Source organism: Gekko japonicus, unplaced genomic scaffold, assembly GCF_001447785.1.
Source record: "Gekko japonicus isolate JY-2015 unplaced genomic scaffold, Gekko_japonicus_V1.1 scaffold210, whole genome shotgun sequence".
In the NCBI taxonomy this organism is placed as follows: domain Eukaryota; kingdom Metazoa; phylum Chordata; class Lepidosauria; order Squamata; family Gekkonidae; genus Gekko; species Gekko japonicus.
In genome coordinates this window covers 731359-749429 of record NW_015168658.1, presented here as the reverse complement: position 1 = coordinate 749429, position 18071 = coordinate 731359, and the positions used below count along the sequence as shown (strand labels likewise).

At 50.5% G+C, this 18071-nt stretch overlaps 2 non-coding genes across 2 annotated transcripts; both read left to right on the top strand.

Annotated features, from left to right (window-relative positions):
• Positions 1–13385: 13385 nt before the first annotated feature.
• TRNAS-GGA lies at positions 13386–13457 on the top strand. Its single transcript has one exon. It is a non-coding gene; the product is annotated as a tRNA-Ser (tRNA).
• A 209-nt stretch (positions 13458–13666) lies between these two features.
• TRNAT-GGU lies at positions 13667–13738 on the top strand. The gene has a single exon. It is a non-coding gene; the product is annotated as a tRNA-Thr (tRNA).
• The last annotated feature ends 4333 nt before the right edge of the window (positions 13739–18071 follow it).

The following is an 18071-nucleotide window of genomic DNA, read 5'->3' as shown; positions in this document are numbered from 1 at the left end:
CACGCACTTATAAATATATAAAGTATAAATAAATAAAATAAAAATAAAATAATAACCACTACACCAAACTGGCTCATTTTGGGCATGGTGTTACTTTGTTATCTGGAATCTTTCCAGACCCTGTGTTCCCGTTTTTTCTTGTTACTTCCCCATTGGCGGAAGGGGATCTTCCCGCACCCAGGCCCCATAGCCTCCTGGCACTCCGGCAGCCGATGGGGGGGGGGATTTAAAAAATCATTGTCAGACGATAGCGTCACATCACTTCCCGGAAAACTCTGAAGTGGCATCACGCCTTTCTAGGAATCGCCAGCAAGTCTTCACTTTTTCTGTAAAGTTTCTGGGAATTCCTTGAGAGACGTGACATCACGTCTGGGTTTTCCCAGAAAAGGAAGTAATGCCATCACCTGATCACACACACAACCCGCCGCTGTTCAAATCCACAATCATTGTGAAGTTCCCTGTCTGACCCTGTGAGGGTTCTTGTGAGGACACAGTGCAAGAGGCATGAACCAATGGATCTCAAGGAGGTTTTCATCCACATCTCAGGGGGCATTTCCTGCAGGAGCACACAGGAGCGGAGCTCTGGCAGTAAAGAGCCCAGGGGGCGGGCACCTGCAACAAGCCCCACCCCCTGCTCCCAGCAGCCCTCAGTCAGAGCAAGAAGCAGCCAGGTAAGTTGCAGAGCCCCCCCCCAACCCCCCAGTCCAAAAAAGTCCAGTGGCACCTTTAAGACCAAGTGTTATTTAGGTACAAGCCCCCTCCTCTGGCAGGACAGATCTGCCCGTTCCCCCCCCCCCCAATAGCTAGCAATCCAAAAGAGTCCAGTGGAGCCTGAGCGGTGGGTGTTGCCTTCTGACACACTTCCGGTGATGCCAGGGGGTGTGGCATATGCAAATGAGTTATGCTAATGAGCTCCTGCACCTCTTTTTCTATGAAATGACCCCTGCAACATCGTGGAGACAAATTTCGAAGGGTTTAGCTGAGGTGAAACCGCCGATGATTTCAAGACAGGCGATGAGAAATACAAGCAACGTTCCTGGAGAAGGGGGGAGCTCATGGAGGCTCCTCTGAGGCTCTCATTCAAGAGGAGGCCGTTAGCATGGTTAAGCAAGCGTTCGCTGAGGCCAAGATGAGCAGAGCCATGGCCCTTATGAGAGAACAAGGCACCGGTCCCAGTGCGTGGGAGTGAGGCTAATTCTCCTCCACCGCCTTGCGCAGCGGCCGATGACCCGTACAACACTTGCTGTGTTGGCATCCCACATTTTTGCAAAGAGTCACAGGTGCAGAGGGCAGTGTTCCCTCTAAGCTGAGTTCGTGTGAGCTAGCTCACAGTTTTTTAGCCTCCAGTTCACAGATTTATGTCTTCACTCAGGAAGGAGGGCTCCAGAGCAAACTAATTTGCAGCAGCCAAATCGCCTGCTCACAGCTTTAATGCCGCTAGCTCGCAAAGCAGAATTTTTGCTCACAAGACTCCACAGTTTAGAGGGAGCGTTATACATATGGCCCCAATCTGCGGATTTAGGTACCCACAGATGGGGGCCACACTTGGAAATAGATATGCAGCTGTTGCCTCCGGCTCACAGATTTTTGTCGTAGCTCAGGAAGTATGGCTCCAGAAGAGCAAACTAATCTATGCAGCAGCCCAATCGCTCGCTCACAGCTTTAATGCCGCTAGCTCACAAAGCGGAATTTTTGCTCACAAGACTCCACAGCTTAGAGGGAGCATTGCCAGCCAGTGTTCCCTCTAAGCTGAGTGAGTGTGAGCTAGCTCGCAGTTTTTTAGCCTCTGCCGGCTCACACATTTTTGCTTTAGCTCAGGAAGGATAACTCCAGGGCACACTAATCTATGCAGTAGCCAAATCGTTCGCTCACAACGTTTATGCCAGGAGCTCACAAAGTAGAATTTTTGCTCACAAGACTCCGCACCTTAGAGGGAGCACTGATCTCCGCTTTTATTTGTCTAGCCCGCGTCCAGTACTTTTAACACCAGTTGGGATGTAGGTTTTGTAGCAACTGAAGGAGAGTTGCCAACCTCCAGGTGGGCAACAAACACACAGGAAACATGGCAAGGTGGAGTAAAACGTGGAAAATAACCGTATAACGACACAAACAAAGCACACATTTCTGATTAAATCACACGCACTGTATTAATTAAATCATATACTTATAATATGTGGTAAAGACCCTAGTGTGATCTGATTATTACCGGGCACTTCCAATAATGGTATGCAGTCTGCAGATAAATGTAACTAACAATCAGGGGTCATTTCGTAGAAAAAGAGGTGCAGGAGCTCGTTAGCATAACTCATTAGCATAACTCATTTGCATGTGCCACACCCCCTGACATCAGCGGAAGTGTGTCAGAAGTCAACACCCACTGCTCAGGCTCCACTGGACTGTTTTGGATTGCTAGCTATTGGGGGGGGGGACGTGCAGATCTGCCCTCACAGAGGAGAGAGAGCTTGTACCTGAATAAAACTTGGTCTTAAAGGTGCCACTGGACTGTTTTGGGGTGGGGGGAGTTCTGCAGCTTACCTGGCTGCTTCTTGCTCTGACTGAGGGCTGCTGGGAGCAGGGAGCGGGGTTTGTTGCATGTGCCCGCCCCCTGGGCTCTTTACTGCCGGAGCTCCGCTCCTGTGCGCTCCTGCAGGAAATGACCCCTGCTAACAATTATTCAGTCTTTAAAAAATGTCCGAAGTCACAGAGACAAATACACGGACAACATTGAACGGTTATTTTCCACACTTTACTCAACCTCCAAGCCTGGGGATCTCTTGGAAGTACAATTCAGCTCCAGGCAAGGGAGATCCGTTCCCCTGGAGGAGATTTATTTTTTTATTTTATTAGATTGATATCCCACCCTCTCCGCATAGCAGGCTCAGGGCGGATTACATCAAATTTGGTAGAAAATACAATATACAAAATATACAATATACAAAATGAAGAAGAAGAGGAGGAGGAGGAGATTGGATTTATACCCCGCCCTTCACTACCCAAAGGAGTCCCACCATAGACTATTGGTTCTGAAAAAGAATTATTCGAAACACGGCAGCTGGCATCCGGACTACGCGTCTCTGTGGCTTATGGAATTCAAGAATGTTTGGAGTATCTGGACTGTCAGTCCTGTTCAACAAAGTCTTATAAATACCACTACTCTTAGGGTCAGTTAGAAAAGGTAAAGGTAAAGGTTCCCTTGCTCGAAAGCCAGTCGAATCCGACTCTAGGGTTGCGGTGCTCATCTCCGTTTCCAAGCCGAAGAGCCAGCGCTGTCCGATGACGTTTCCATGGTCATGTGGCCGGCATGACTAAACACCAAGGCGCACGGAATGCTGTTACCTTCCCACCGAAGTGGTCCCTATTTATCTACTTGCAATTTCTTGCTTTCGAACTGCTAGGTTGGCAGGAGCTGGAACTAGAGACGGGAGCTCACTCCGTCATGCGGCACACTCGGGTCTCAAACTGCTGAACTACCAACCTTCCACATCCTGCAATTCAGCATCTTAACCACTTGAGCCACCACAGTGCCAAGGTCAGTTAACTCATGATTAAAACCTGCTAGAAACACAGCTTCCCTTGTTTTAATTTTTATTTGATCTTGATATGCACATGTTGTGATGGCTTATTGTTTGAAATGTTTGTTGAGCTCCTTTAACCAAAATGTAAAATGTTATTATAATGTGTTTTCTGTATTGTTGTACATCTTTTTGAATAAAAAAATACAAATAATTTAAAAAAATGTTTGGATCATCCAGGAACTATATGAGTCCGCTCCATATATCGAGGCTTCCTTTTTGAAATCCATTGTTCCTACTTCTTCAATACCTCAATGATACAAGGAAATCGTGGCAATTTTCTAACTGTAATATTTACCCTAACACAGAGTTTTTGTTAGTCATAATGTTTTATTCAACTTATAAACGTATATCACAGCTACGATTGTATTCTCTCTGTTAGTTAAGTAACAGTTACGAATTCTTTAATTATTGTTCAGTTGGTTTTCTCAAAATTATGTTCCTGAAGGTATTCTTCATCCTAATCACTGTTACAATTTTGAAAGTTATGAATAAAATATTATCAAGTCAAGACTATGATATCACAATACAACTGGAGTGAGACACACTGAAATTTTGGGGACTTTATCTTTCTGTCTTTCTGTATATTCGTTGTTTCTTGCAAGAACACCTTGGCTTTATACAGTTATATTTCTGAATTACTGAACTTGGCATTAAATATTATTTATTTATTTATTTATTTATTTATAGTTTGTCTTTAGCCAGCGGGTTTTTTGCACTTTGTACCAATTCATGTACGCTGGTTCCCCTTCTTTTTTGGTTTTCTTATACGTCTTCCAGTGGCATGGGAAGTCTGTCCGGGACCTCCCCCACGCCACCCCAGTGATTTCCCAATGTGGTTATGTGGCAACTGTAAATCACAAACACAGGGGGAAATGGAGCTGAGGTTGTGTGCGTCACGCACAGTTAAGCAAGAGGAGGGCATTTCCCAAGTGCGGCAGAGAGGAAAGGAAAAGTGTAAGTCCTGACCGTAACAAGTGTTGGTCAGTGGCGCAAGAGGACTTGCGGGCATCCTTCCACATGGCCGTCGTCTTTGGAGCCCCGACACGGCAACGGCGCCATCTGCATGATGATATAACAGTTGTCCGCACTGCGCAGGTCTCTCCGGACGAGCACACGGGGGTTGCGACACACGTGGCCCTTGTTCAGGCCTGCTTTTCCTCGGGCCTTCGGCAGATTGTGTTACTGAGCAAAGGGAAGTTTCCGTCCCGAGAGCCAGTCTGGTGTGGTGGTGACGTGCGCAGACTCTAATCTGGGAGAACCGGGTTCGATTCCCTGCTCCTCCACTTGCAGCTGCTGGATGATCTTGGGCCAGCCATAGTTCTCTCAGAGCTCTCAAGGACAATTCTCTCAGAGCTCTCTCAGCCCCACCTACCTCCCAGGGTGTCTGTCTGTTGTGGGGAGGGGAAGGGAAAGGATATTGTAAACCGCTCTGAGACTCCGAGTGAAGGGTGGGGTATAAATCCAATTTTCTCTTCTTCTTCTTCTTCTTCTTCTTCTTCTACTACTACTACTACTTCTTAGAGACTAGAAGGAACCTTCCCAACTAGTCCTGCAATTGGGCCTCTTGTCATACAGACGCATCCAGAAGGCAGTTGCCATGGGCTACAGAGCTTGTGAGTGGACATACACCGTTGCCAACCTCCAGGTGGCACCCGGAGACCTCCCACTATTACAACTGATCTCCAGACTATGGAGATTGGTTCCTCTGAGGAAAATGGCGGCTTTGCAGGGTGAGCGGGAAGGTGCATTTCATCCTGCTGAGGTCCCTCTCCTCCCCAACTCCTGCCCTCCCCAGGATCAACCCCCCCCAAAAAAAAATCTCCTGGTACTTCCCAACCCAGAGCTGGGAAGCCTATGAACACATGGCACAAAGCTGCTTTCCATTGAATCAGACTCTTGGTCCATCAAAGTCAGTATTGTCCATTCGGACTAGGAGCAGCTGTCCAGGGTCTCAGGCCAGAGGTCTTTCACACCACTTTGGTTTCATGGTTCGGAGCGCGGACTCTAATATGGGAGAACTGAGTTTGCTGGTGTGACCTTGGGTCAGTCACAAGTTCTCTCGGAGCTGTTCTCTCATGAGCAGTTCTTGAAAAGAGCTCTCTCAGCCACACCTCCCTCACAGGGTGTCTGTTGTGGGGCGGGGAAGGGAAGGGAGACTGGAAGCCACTCTGAGACGCCTACCCTATGCAGACAGGCAGACGCAGACAGGCAGCATGGTCAGTGGTTAGAATGTCAGGCTAGGATTGGGGAGGCCCACCTTCGAATCCTCAGTCCTCCAATAAGTTTGCTAGAGACTTTGGGCCAATCACACAGAGCCAGTTTGGTGTCGTGGTTAGGAGCGCGGATTCTAATCTGGGAGAACTGGGTTTGATTCCCTGCTCCTCCTCCACAGGCAGCTGCTGGTGTGACCTTGGGCCAGACACAAGTTCTCTCGGAGCTGTTCCCTCAGGAGCAGTCCTTGAAAGAGCCCCTCCTACCTCACAGGGTGTCTGCTGCAGGGAGGGGAAGGGAAAGGGATTGAGAGCCACTCTGAGACTTGTTCAGGGAGTGAAGGGCAGAGTATAAATCCAGTCTCTTCTTCTTCTGCTACCAGATCCTTTAACTGGAGGTGCTGGGCCTCGCATCTGGGGCCTTCTGCATGCCAAGAAGGATCTCTGCCACTGAGCCATGGCCCCTCCCTAAGCTGCACCCGGGCACCGTGCAAACAGACACATGAGAAGACAGAAATTCATAACAATGCCTCTCCATCTTCCTTGCCCCGCCTCCCAGTCCTCAGGTGTTCAGATGAAAGTATTTCTGGCTTAAGTGACAAATGCAGTCAGAATTTCAGGGGCTGCAAGCTGGAGACAGGCTACGTTTCTGCCCCTGACTGAGGGTTCTCAGACGTCCACATGAGCATGCCACAAACAAGCCTATGAGGTAGTCCTCCTGAGGCGCTTCACTTTCTGCAGGAGAGGACGCTTGTGCCGCTCCAGTAACATCTACAGAGAAGAACCTTATGAGACAGCCAATGACTCACTTAAAAAGGTAAAGGTAAAGGTTCCCTTGCTCGAAAGCCAGTCGACTCCGACTCTAGGGTTGCGGTGCTCATCTCCGTTTCAAAGCCGAAGAGCCAGCGCTGTCCGAAGACGTTTCCGTGGTCATGTGGCCAGCATGACTAAACACCAAGGCGCACGGAATGCTGTTACCTTCCCACCGAAGTGGTACCTATTTATCTACTTGCAATTTCTTGCTTTCGAACTGCTAGGTTGGCAGGAGCTGGAACTAGAGATGGGAGCTCACTCCGTCATGCGGCACACTTGGGTCTTGAACTGCTGAACTACTGACTTTCCACAGCCTGCAGTTCAGCGTCTTAACCACTTGAGCCACTGCAGCTCCTAATGACTCACTTACTCCTTTCCTAATGCCAGCTTTTGCCTGCTTAGCGCCTAGATTTAGGTCTGCCAATCTCCAGGTGGCACCTAGAGAGCTCCTGCTATTACAATTGATCCCCAGACAATCAAGATTGGTTCCCCTGGAGAAAATGGCTGTGTTAGAGGGTGGACTCTGTGGCATTGTGCTTGCTGAGATTCCTCATAAGAACATCTCTTCTCTCCTTATATATAATTCTGTTTTGGGGTGGCACTTTGCTGAACGTTCCCAAATCAGTTGGCTCCCTGACCTGTCACTCTGAGGGTGTGCCAACCCACTGGCTGCGTTGCCTGAGTCCCACCCAGCTCTCTCCTGGCCAGCTATTGTGTGCAGTCTTATACTGTCTTATACTTGACCTTGCAGATGTCCCAGCTACCACTTCCACGGCTGGGAAAGTTAATGGCTTCTCTGCTCTGCCTGCTTGCTTTGCAGTGCGTGCGAACTATATCCATTGGCTCATGCTTACAGGGGGGATGTTTGAGTTCACCAGGGGGTGGGCACATGCAACAAGCCCCACCCCCTGCTCCCAGCAGCCCTCAGTCAGAGCAAGAAGCAGCCAGGTAAGTTGCAGAGCCCCCCTGGCCCCCCGGCCCAAAACAGTCCAGTGGCACCTTTAAGACCAAGTTTTATTCAGGTACAAGCTCTCCCTCCTCTGCGAGGACAGTTCCCCCCCCCAATAGCTAGCAATCCAAAACAGTCCAGTGGAGCCTGAGCGGTGGGTGTTGCCTTCTGACACACTTCCGGTGATGCCAGGGGTTGGGGCATATGCAAATAAGTTATGCTAATGAGTTATGCTGATGAGCTCCTGCACCTCTTTTTCTACGAAATGCCCCCTGGAGTTCACTATAAGTCAGAGGCCCTAATACTGACGGCTATTCCTGACACAATCGGTACACGTGTTCTTTAGTACTGGAACCGCTAATAAGCAGTTATCTTCTTATGAAGCCCTGTGTGGTGTGACCTGACTAGGGAGCCTGACAGGCAGCCAGCGTCTCAAGCTCAGTGTGGTGCGAGACAACAGACAGGATGGACACTCAGACGGGCAGAGGGTGAGAAGGCCAAGGCTGACCATGGCGGCACCACAGCAGCCATCGTCGGCCGCGTCCGGGTACAGGTAAGAACATAAGAACATAAGAGATGCCAATGTTGGATCAGGCCAAACGCCCATCCAGTCCAACACTCTGTATCCCACAGTGGCCAGAAATACCAGTGCCCTCAGGAGGTCCACCAGTGGGGCCAGGACATTAGAAGCCCTCCCACTGTTGACCCCCCCCAGCACCAAGATGACAGAGCATCACTTGCCCCAGAGCCCCTATCTATACCTTGTGGCTAATAGCCACTGATGGACCTCTGCTCCATATGCTTATCTAATTCCCTTTTGAAGCCGTCCATGCTTGTAGCTGCCACCACTTCCTGTGGCAGTGAATTCCAAGTGTTAATCACTCTTTGGCTCACAGCCAGGTGAGCTGTGAGCCCATAGAACCAGCAGCATCTTGGGCTTGCTTGGGGTCAATGGACAGCCTGGATGCTCTGGCGGGCGGACAGTGAATAGGCCAAGGCCGACCATGGTGGCACCACAGTGGTCGTTGTCAGCCGCGGGCGGGTGCAGGTGGCTGGGTGGGCTGTGTGCGGCTGGGGGCCAGCGCCATGGAGGACAAGGCAGTAAAAGAGGAGGGCAAGGTTGAGATGTTTCTAGAGCTCGTTGTATTGATTTTACAATGTGCTTCAATACTAGTAAGAACATAAGAGAAGCCCATGTTGGATCAGGCCAATGGCCCATCCACTCCAACACTCTTGTGTCACACAGTGGCCAAAAATACCAGGTGCCATCAGGAGGTCCACCAGTGGGGCCAGGACACCAGAAGCCCTCCCACTGTTGCCCCCCCCCCAAGCACCAAGAAGGCAGAGCATCCCTTGCCCCAGACTGAGAGTTCCTATAAGAATATAATAGAAGCCAATGTTGGATCAGGCCAATGACCCAACTAGTTCAACACTCTGTCACACAGTAGCCAAAAACACCAGGTGCCATCAGTAGGTCCAGCAGTGGGGCCAGGACACCAGAAGCCCTCCCACTGTTGCCCCCCCCAAGCACCAAGAAGACAGAGCATCACTTGCCCCAGACATAAGAACATAAGAGAAGCCCATGTTGGATCAGGCCAGTGGCCCATCCAATCCAACACTCTGTGTCACACAGTGGCCAAAAATACCAGGTGCAATCAGGAGGTCCATCAGTGGGGCCAGGACACCAGAAGCCCTCCCACTCTTGCCCCCCCCAAGCAACAAGAAGACAGAGCATCACTTGCCCCAGATATAAGAATATAAGAGAAGCCAATGTTGGATCAGGCCAATGGCCCCTCCAGTCCAACACTTGGTCACACAGTGGCCAAAAATACCAGGTGCCCCCAGAAGGTCCACCAGTGGGGCCAGGACACTAGAAGCCCTCCCACTGTTGCCCACCCCCCAGCACCAAGAAGACAGCGCATCCCTTGCCCCAGACATAAGAACATAAGAGAGAAGCCCATGTTGGATCAGGCCAATGGCCCATCCAGTCTGACACTCTGTCACACAGTGGCCAAAAATACCAGGTACCATCAGGAGGCCCATCAGTGGGGCCAGGACACTAGAAGCCCTCCCACTGCTGCCCACCCCCCAAGCACCTTCCCTCCCCAAACCCCGCCCTCCTCAGGATCCACCACCAAATCTCCACGTATTTCCTAACCCAGAGCTGGCAACTTCACCGAGGTTCAACCCAGGCATGACCAACACCTGTCCCCATCAGACAACTCACCCCCGCTTCCATGGATAGCGTTGTCTGCCTCAGTTTACCAGGGAGATAGTAAAATAGTATCCATTAATTTCATTAATTGGACAATGCTTTACCCTGGCAAGACTTATAGAGCAAAATTTTCCATATTCTATGGCTAAAAATATTTTAATCAGGCTTTTAATACTTTTTAAATTAATGGATGGTATTTTTCTCAAAATAGTCTAGAAATTTGGACCACTAATGACTACCATATGGAAAATTATCTCCGATGGTCCTAAACAACAACAGAGAGAGATCCTTGGTCCATGTAAAAGTTGTTACATCTGGTAGGTGGGAGTCATTGGAATATATTTAGATATTAACCGTAAGAGATATATTTTGCTTTTAATTGATCTAAATTAATCTGAACCAATCATTAATCTAAACCTCTTGTTTTCTTGTCCCTTTCCCCCTTTCTATTTTCATGAGGCTCAGTGTTTTGCTCAGGCATGCCATCATTTTAACAAAACGTTATATGGTGCGTATCACACAGATTTAAACCATGGCCAAGACACGTTTGGTTTGCGTGTGTTTTATGTTATTTTTCTGTTATGTTCCTGACCTGAATAGCCCAGACTCGTCAGATCTCAGAAGCTAAGCAGGGTCGGCCCTGGTTAGAACTTGGATGGGAGACCAGCGGTTGCTACACAGAGGCAGGCAATGGCAAACCACCTCTGAACACAGACCATCTAGTCCAACCCAATGCAGGACCAGCTTAAAGCATCTCTGACAAACAGGGGTCATTTCCTGCGGGAGCACACAGGAGCGGAGCTCCGGCAGTACATAAGAACATAAGAACATAAGAGACGCCAATGTTGGATCAGGCCAAAGGCCCATCCAGTCCAACACTCTGTGTCACACAGTGGCCAGAAATACCAGTGCCATCAGGAGGTCCAGCAGTGGGGCCAGGACATTAGAAGCCCTCCCACTGTTGACCCCCCCCAAGCACCAAGAAGACAGAGCATCACTTGCCCCAGAGGCCCTATCTATACCTTGTGGCTAATAGCCACTGATGGACCTCTGCTCCATATGCTTATTTAATTCCCTTTTGAAGCCGTCCATGCTTGTAGCCGCCACCACTTCCTGTGGCAGTGAATTCCATGTGTTAATCACTCTTTGGGTGAAGAAGTACTTCCTTTTATCCGTTCTAACCCGACCGCTCTGCAGTTTCATGGAGTGCCCACGAGTTCTTGTATTGTGAGAAAGGGAGAAAAGTACCTCTTTCTCTACCTGCTCTTTCCCATGCATAATCTTATAAACCTCAATCATGTCACCCCTCAGTCGTCTTTTCTCCAAGCTAAAGAGCCCTAAGCGCTTTAACCTTTCCTCACAGGGAGAGTGTTCCAACCCTTTTATCATTCGAGTTGCCCTTTTCTGCACTTTTTCCAAAGCTATAATATCCTTTTTAAGGTGTGGTGACCAGAACTGCACACAGTATTCCAAATGAGGTCTCACCATTGATTTATATATGTGTATTTACATTTAGGATTTTTGGCTCCAATGTGCATCACCTTGCACTTGGCCACACTGAACCCCATTTGCCATGTTGACGCCCACTCGCCCATCCTTGACAGATCCCTTTGGAGTGCCTCACAATCCTCACTGGTTTTCACCACCCTGAACAACTTTGTATCAGCCGCAAATTTAGCCACTTCACTGCTTACTCCCATCTCCAAATCATTAATGAACAAGTTAAAAAGCAGTGGACCAAGTACTGATCCCTGCGGTACCCCACTGCTTACCACCCTCCACTGAGAAAATTGCCCATTTATACTCACTCTCTGTTTTCTATTAATTAACCAGTTTTTGATCCATAAAAGGACTTGTCCTTCTATCCCATGATTTTTGGAACCCAGGGGGCGGGCACATGCAACAAGCCCTGCCCCCTGCATGAGCCGGAGGCTAAAAAACTGTGAGCTAGCTCACACTAACTCAGCTTAGAGGAAGCACTGATGGCGGGTTCGCCGGTTTCTGTGTGTTTATGGGAATTCACGCCACTTGAGCGGCTTTTCTCCTCCTTGTCTTTATTCCTGCCCACCGCTGTGCTTTCAATTTGGTCTTCGCGGCTGCCTGGCTTCTCTTATTGTGAATTGCCCCCGAGCGTCTGTGGGCAAAGGGCACAGAAGCGTTTTAAGCGAGCAAATCGATCCCCAGTGGAAAAACCGGGGCTTTAAACAGCCTGGGGGGTTATAGTTTTAAACCCTGAAAAGAGTGCAAGGGGGAGGAGTTAACCTGGCCATCTGACACACCATGGCCCTGACTCAAAGTGCCCTCACTGTTTAGGGATGCCAACCTCCAGGTGGGGACTGGAGAGCTCCTGGAATGATAGCGGATCTCCAGGCATCAGAGATCAGTTCCCCTGGAGGAAATGGGTGCTTTGGAGGGTGGACTGTATGGTTTAAGGCTGGGGTGTCAAACATGCAGCCCGGGGGCCAGATCAGGCCTCCGGAGGGCTTCTATCAGGCCCTCAAGGGACTGGCTGCCTCCTGCTTCTTCCTCCAGTTCTGCTGCTGCTGCTTTCCTAAACTCTCTCAATCACTCAGGAGAGATAGATAGGCAAGCTTCTGCTCCCTGCCCTGGACTGAGGGTCCTCCCCCTCCCAGACTGCTACAACACAGACATTTTGATGCAGTGATTCAGAGCAAGAGGTGTCAGTTATCAGAGACTGTTAAAATAAACAAAATATTGAAAGAGTGCTCATGTTTGAGGCATGTTTTTATTTTAAGTAAAAAAAAAACCTTTGTGTTTGTGTCCTTTATGAAGTTTATATCTCCGCTACCTGGCGTTACATTTTATGACACATGTGGCCCAGCCCAGCAAAGTCCAATTGATGTCAAATCCGGCCCTCCATAAAAATGAGTTCGACACCCCTGGTCTAGGGGAGTGGCCGTGGCTCAGTGGTAGAGCCTCTGCTTGGCATGCAGAAGGTCTCAGGTTCAATCCCCGGCATCTCCACCTGAAAGGACCAGGCAGTAGGTGGTGTGAAAGACCTCTAACCAGAGACCCTGGAGAGCTGTGTAGGGGGCATGGCTCAGTGGTAGAGCCTCTGCTGGGCATGCAGAAGGTCCCAGGTTCAATCCCCGGCATCTCCAGTTAGAAAAGGACAAGGCAGGAAATGATGGGAAAGACCTCAGCCTGAGACCCTGGAGAGCTGTGTAGGGGGCATGGCTCAGTGGTAGAGCCTCTGTTTGGCATGCAAAAGGTCCCAGGTTCAATCCCCAGCATCTCCACCTGAAAGGACCAGGCAGTGGGTGGTGTAAAAGACGTCTAACCTGAGACCCTGGAGAGCTGTAAAGAGGGGCTGTGGCTCAGTGGAAGAGCCTCTGCCTGGCATGCAGAAGGTCCCAGGTTCAATCCCCGGCATCTACCAGGCGTGAAACGACCAGGCGTGACCAGGTGTGAAAGACCTCTAACCTGAGACCCTGGAGAGCTGTAGAGAGGGGCCATGGCTCAGTGGAAGAGCCTCTGCTTGGCATGCAGGAGGTCCCAGGTTCAATCCCCGGCATCTCCAGTTAAAACGACCAGGTGTGAAACGACCAGGCGTGACCAGGTGTGAAAGACCTCTAACCTGAGACCCTGGAGAGCTGTAAAGAGGGGCTGTGGCTCAGTGGAAGAGCCTCTGCCTGGAGTGCAGAAGGTCTCAGGTTCAATCCCCGGCATTTCCAGTTAAAACGACCAGGCGTGAAACGACCAGGCGTGACCAGGTGTGAAAGACCTCTAACCTGAGACCCTGGAGAGCTGTGAAGAGGGGCTGTGGCTCAGTGGCGGAGCCTCTGCCTGGCATGCAGGAGGTCCCAGGTTCAATCCCCGGCATCTCCAGTTAAAAGGACCAGGCAGTAGGTGATGGGAAAGACCTCTGCCTGAGACACCTGGAGGGGCTGTGGCTCAGTGGAAGAGCCTCTGCCTGGTATGCAGAAGGTCCCAGGTTCAATCTCTGGCATCTCCAGTTAAAAGGACCAGGCAGGAGGTGATGTGAAAGACCTCTGTGCCCAGGATCCTGGAGAGCCGCTGCCAGTCTGAATAGGCAGTGCTGACTTTGATGGACCCAGGGTCTGATTTCAGGATAAGGCAGCTTTACCAGTTGCATTGTGCCCCGCTGGGGTACCTGTCCTCCCCAGGCTCCATCACCAAATCTCCAGGAGTTTCCCAACCTGGATCTGGCAACCCTTCCACCCCATCCCCCGTCAGTGGCCAGGGGGGACCTGGCAACCCTAGTCTGTCTGATCTCCAGGCAGCACTCAGAGAACGTCTGCGATCACGGTTGGTCTCCAGATGACCAAGAGCAGTTCCCCTGGAGGAAATGGCTGCTTTGGAGGGTGGGCTCTGTGGCATCGTACCCCACTGAGGCCCCTCCCATTCCCAAACCCCGCTCTCCTCAGGCTCCACCCACAAAACCTCAAGGAGTTTTCCAGCCCTGAGTTAGCAAATCTATCTCCACTGCTACTTTGAGGGCCAAAGAGAATCAGTCTGGTGTCGTGGTTAAGAGTGGCGGACTCTAATCAGGGAGAGCCGGGTTTGATTCCCCACTCCTCCACGTGCAGCTGCTAGTCTGACCGGGGGTCAGTCACAGCTCTCTCAGAGCTGTTCTCTCTCAGGAGCAGTCTTCAAGCCAGGGGTCATTTCGTAGAAAAAGAGGTGCAGGAGCTCATTAGCATAACTCATTAGCATAACTTATTTGCATGTGCCACACCCCCTGGCCTCACCAGAAGTGTGTCAGAAGGCAACACCCACCGCTCAGGCTCCACTGGACTGTTTTGGATTGCTAGCTACTGTGTGTGTGTGTGTGGGGGGGAACGTGCAGATCTGTCCTCGCAGAGGAGGGAGAGCTTGTACCTGAATAAAACTTGGTCTTAAAGGTGCCACTGGACTGTTTTGGGCCGGGGGGGGGGGGTTCTGCAACTTATCTGGCTGCTTCTTGCTCTGACTGAGGGCTGCTGGGAGGAGGGGGTGGGGCTTGTTACATGTGCCCGCCCCCTGGGCTCTTTACTGCCGGAGCTCCGCTCCTGTGCGCCCCTGCAGGAAATGACCCCTGAAAAGAGCTCTCTCAGACTCACCTACCTCACAGGGTGTCTGTGGTGGGGAGAGGAAGGGAAAGGAGATTATAAGATCCTCTGAGACTCCTTCGGGTAGTGAAGGGTGGAATATAAAACCAACTCCTCCTCTTCCTCCTCCTCCTCCTCTTCTTCTTCGACCTGTGGGATTTTAGGTATGGAACTCCAGGGTTGCCTGCCATTTGGCCATCTACCCTGATGGCCAAAATCAAGCCCCAACAGGACCACCCCCTGTTCATTTGAGTGCTTTAAAGTGTGGTTTAGGAGGAGAGTTTTACGGATCCTGTAGACCACCAAAAAATACAAATCAGTGGGTACTTGATCGAATCAAGCCAGAATGGTCCCTAGAAGCTGAAATGACGCAAGTGAGGCTATTGTACTTTGGTTGCATTATGAGAACACACGACTCCCTGGAGAAGACAAGAGTGCTGGGAAAAGCTGAAGGCGGCAGGCAAAGAGGAAGACCCAACAGGAGATGGACAGACTCAATCAGGGAAGCCACAAAGGCCCTGTGTTTGCAACACCTGAGCCAGGCAGTCAACACCAGGACGTTTTGGAGGACATTCATTCCTAGGGGGCACCGTAAGACAGATGCGACTCCACGGCACCTGGCGTGCACATTTTCTCTTTCTTTATGGTGTGCTGTCCAAAACAGACAGAGAAGCACAGTTTTCTGAGATAAAGTCTTATGAGGAAAGGCTGAAAGAGCTGGGTCTGTTTAGCCTGTGAAAGTGAAGGCTTAGAGGGGACACGATTGCAGTCTTCCAATATCTGAAGCGCTGTCATGTAGAAGATGGAGCGGATGTATTCTCTCTTGCTCTGGATTGCAAGACTAGATCTAATGGGTGGAAATGACAAGGGAGTCGATACCGGCTAAATATCAGGAGAAACTTCCTAACTCTCAGAGTAGTTGAGGAGTGGAACAGACTGCCTCGGGAGGTGGAGGATGCTCCTTCGCTGGGCGTTTCCAAGCGGAGGCTGGATTTGACCATCTTTCGGGTATGTTGTCAGGCTATCTTTTGGCTCTGCTCCTGCAGAGTGCAGGGGGTTGGACTAGATGACCTGCAAGGTCCCTTCCAACTCTAACATTCCATGATTCTATGATTCTATCCTGTGGACTGACATGCAATGTTCCCTCTAAGCTGTGGAGTCCTGTGAGCAAAAATTCTACTTTGTGAGCTCCTGGCATTAAAGTTGTGAGCGAGCGATTTGGCTACTGCATAAATCAGTGTGCTCTGGAGCCATCCTTCCTGAGCTAAAACAAAAATCTGTGAGCCAGAGGCTAAAAAACTGTGAGCTAGCTCACACTAACTCAGCTTAGAGGGAACACTGCTGACATGTGTAAATATAATAGGGAGGAGGAGGAGGAGAGGAGACCAACCAGACGGATCTCATAGGTGGAGAATTTGAGAGTATACGTCTTCGGCCTTGAGCCCATTTCCACCCTTCAGTTTGAGCCTGCAGTGTGATGTGACTGCGAAGAAAGCGAATGCAATCTTAGAATGCATTAACAGAAGTATTGTGTTCAGATCACAGGAGGTGGTAGTTCTGCTCTAGTCTGCTATGGTCAGGCCTCACCTGGAGTCCTGTGTCCAGTTTTGGGCACCACATTTTAGGAAGGATGTTGACAAGCTTGAGCATGTTCAGAAGAGGGCAACCAGGATGGTGAGAGGGTTGGAGTCCAAGTCTTATAAGGAAAGGCTGAAAGAGTTGGGTCTGTTTAGCCTGGGAAAGAGAAGGCTTGGAGGGGACACGATTGCAGTCTTCAAGTATCTGAAGTGCTGTCATGTAGAAGATGGAGCAGATCTATTCTCTCTTGCTCCGGATTGCAAGACTAGATCTAATGGGTGGGAATGACAAGGGAGTCGATACCGGCTAAATATCAGGAGAGACTTCCTGACTGTAAGAGTGGTTGAGCAGTGGAACAGTCTGCCTCGGGAGGCGGTGGGTGCTCCTTTGCTGGACGCTTTCAAGCGGAGGCTGGACGACCCTCTTTTGGGTATGTTGTAGGGCTGTCTTTCGGCTCTGCTCCTGCAGAGGACAGGGGGTTGGACTAGATGACCTGCAAGGTCCCTTCCAACTCTCTCTATGATTCTATGATTCTAACCCAGTGGTCGGGACTGGTGAACCAGAAGACGCACGATGACGTGCTTCGTGGGCGCGGCGGAGCCGAATAGGACTGAGCCGAGGCCGGAAGAGAGCATGGGCGTGTGCCAGAAACAGTCCCGCTGACGAAGCAGTCATCCCAGGGAGACGCCAGAGACCGCCGGGGAAAAAAGCCGAGCCAGAAGCTACAACAGGCCCACCTGTTGTATGTGGCCTTAGTTAGGGATTGAGTGTTTCTAGAACATACCATGTAAACCACCCAGAGACCGTTCGGGGTTAGGGCGGTATAATAAGTCGAAATAATAAATAAATAAATAAATAAATAAATAATAAATGTTCAGTTGCACAGTCGAGTCCGACTCTTTGTGACTCCACGGATCATGTCACGCCCGGCTCTCCTGTCTTCCGTCGTCCTCCAGAGTTTGCGAGCCAACAGTGCGTTCATACATGCCTGTAACACCTGAATGCATGTGCGGACATCCTCAAAAAGCATTTGTGTGTGACTGTTCTGTCGATATCTGCGGTGTGATGACAATTGTGTCTATCAGGGCTATTTTGGGGCAGGAACGCACAGGAACGGAGTTCCGGCTGGCTTCAGGGCTGGCCACGCCCACTACAGCCAAAACCTCTGTGTGAGTGGCTACGGAGGGACGGCCTGGAGAGCGACACATACACACACTGCCTTCCCGTGACTCTGAGGTGGGCAGGCTGGGGGGGGAGGCCTCCCTGCACTTTCCCCAGCCTGTCCAAAGGCCGGCTTGCCGGGGCTTCCCGCAGCCGCGGGGTGCCCGGACAAGCCAAGGGAAGGCAGTTTAAACTGCCTCCCCTCCAAGGGCCGGTCTGTCCAGGCTCCCCGCAGCCGTGGGGAACCCGGGCAAGCCAAGGGAAGGCATGGGGTGTGGCCCAGTATGCTAATGAGCTGTGCCGTCAGGGGTGTGGCCTATTAGGCTAATGAGTTTCTGGTGTTGGGTGTGGCCTATTATGCTAATGAGCCCCTGCTGGGCTTTTTCTGCAAAAAAGCCCTGGTGTCGATGCATTTGCAGATGCCAGTCATCGGGTGATGTACGTGCACGTGGGTGAGACAGCTCTAAGAGGGGGACGGTGAGTCTTGGTTTTGCTGTG